We start from the raw sequence: 1864 nt of genomic DNA on the forward strand, positions 1-1864 counted from the left end.
AGATAGCTCAAAGGAACTGATGCAAAGTATTTAGTCCTAGTTATTTGTTTTAAACCATCAATTGCCTTCCTCAACTTGCAAACATAATTTGGTCTTTTCTTATCAGCAAATATTGAAAAATGTTTCATGTAAACCTTCTCAGGTAAATCCCCTTCTAAATGCATTATTAACATCTAGCTGGTGTAAAGGCCAAATTAAATAGAGGAGGAGTCTAACAATAATATTATAAAAATCAAGCACCAGACAAAATTAAGTTGAAATATTAGAAGAATATTTAGTTTCTTTGTTACCAAGCACCGGATAAAATTTTACGCCCAAGCCCAATCTAGGTTTAGCTTGCAAGAAAGGACAATTACCCCCCTCTTGAACACGTATAGTCAAAAACATTCATTTAGTTTGAAACGAAGGTAGTATACTTCACATGTATTGGGTAAAAAAGTCAAGATCACATTCTTTCTTCAATAAGGAGTGATGTGACATTTACCAAACAATTAGTGCTATCTGGCTATAAAATGGAAAAGAAGCAACCCAATGAAGATATAATTGAGATATTATATGTGCTATCTGCTGCGTTGTACACAATGAAGTTGGTCCACAACTCCACTTGAAACATACAAGATAATATATTTCAGCTTGGTCGGTCGACGCCGTGACTTTGAACGAAAAGCGCTCGATACTCGCGAGTCTCAGTTGTCGTTTGTTCAACATAATCTTTGGAAAAGACAAGTGGAGAAATTCTTATCGCACTTTCTCGAACGAAAAACGTCTTACTGAAACGTCTTTACTTTCTTGCTTTTTTTGTTCATGAAGCTCACTTAGCAGATTGAGCTGGTAATAGAAATGAACATCATGGAATAGTCGAAAATTTGCCCAATCAGGGAGGTGAATGGTCTTGCGGTAGAGTTCATTGCTGGAAGAAAACTTTGCGTGTGAACACAAGTCTCAATATCTGCTCACTCTGCTCCCAGATTATTCACTTCTCTGATTTGGGCGATTTTAATTGTTTGTGCTGTTCCATGTGGTTCATTTCTTCTGCCAGCTCTGCTCGAAACTCCTTTTCCTTCTCATGTTTGAATCAGAGTTCAAAGCAATGCAGATCCATTATTTCCATTGTTTCTTCGACTTTCTCGAGCTTCATACAAGTAAGAGAAACAATATTCTCTTGTCAAATTTCTCTGTTTCTCTATGTAGAATTGCAGATTTCCTAGTCCGTTTTGATGTTTTATATATTTGCTCAAGTTTCTTCTTGCACACAGTTTTGGATTTGAGCACAAGTCACTCGCTTGAAGGCCAGTAGAAATCCAAGCAACTACTGAAAGCATCAACAATTTCTCATCACTTTGCTTTAATATTATATTTTTTGACAAAAATAGTGACGGATTTGTGACAGTTCATTTGGAGGAAAAAAAAAATACTTTCTGTAGACACTTTATTTTTCCTTTTTTCATTCTTTTATTATTGGTAATTACTTATTTGTTTTATGTTAAATAAACATTACAAAAAAAAAACGAGAAACAAAAAATGAGAAAAACAAGAGACAAAAAATGAGAAGAAACAAGAAATAAAAATTTAAAAAAAAAAGAAAAAAAGGGAGAAAAACAAGAAACAAAAAATGAAAAAATGAAAAGAAAAAAATGTACGACTAGCAGGGTGCGGACAGTGCTCTTGCTAGACGCGAGTTTTTTGCGTCTGGCAAGGTAGTGGAGATGATGCCCCAAAGGCTAGAACCAGGTATAAAAGCATTACTGTAGCTACGAAGGGAAACGAAAACCAAAAATCAAAAAACCCTAGCAGCAGTAAAGATCAAATGGTGCGTTTAGTGCCAATCATGGTCAACCTAATTGTCCTGGGCTAATTTAGCTTA

At 35.1% G+C, this 1864-nt stretch overlaps 1 long non-coding RNA gene across 1 annotated transcript; it reads left to right on the forward strand.

The window, feature by feature from the left end:
• The first annotated feature begins 580 nt into the window (after nt 1-580).
• Nucleotides 581-1427, forward strand: LOC18594850 (uncharacterized). The gene is made up of 2 exons (XR_001928711.2): nt 581-1142; nt 1257-1427. It is a non-coding gene; the product is annotated as an uncharacterized LOC18594850 (long non-coding RNA).
• The last annotated feature ends 437 nt before the right edge of the window (nt 1428-1864 follow it).

The sequence above is a fragment of the Theobroma cacao genome, chromosome 7 (genome assembly GCF_053813885.1).
Source record: "Theobroma cacao isolate CCN51 chromosome 7, ASM5381388v1, whole genome shotgun sequence".
In the NCBI taxonomy this organism is placed as follows: Eukaryota; Viridiplantae; Streptophyta; class Magnoliopsida; order Malvales; family Malvaceae; genus Theobroma; species Theobroma cacao.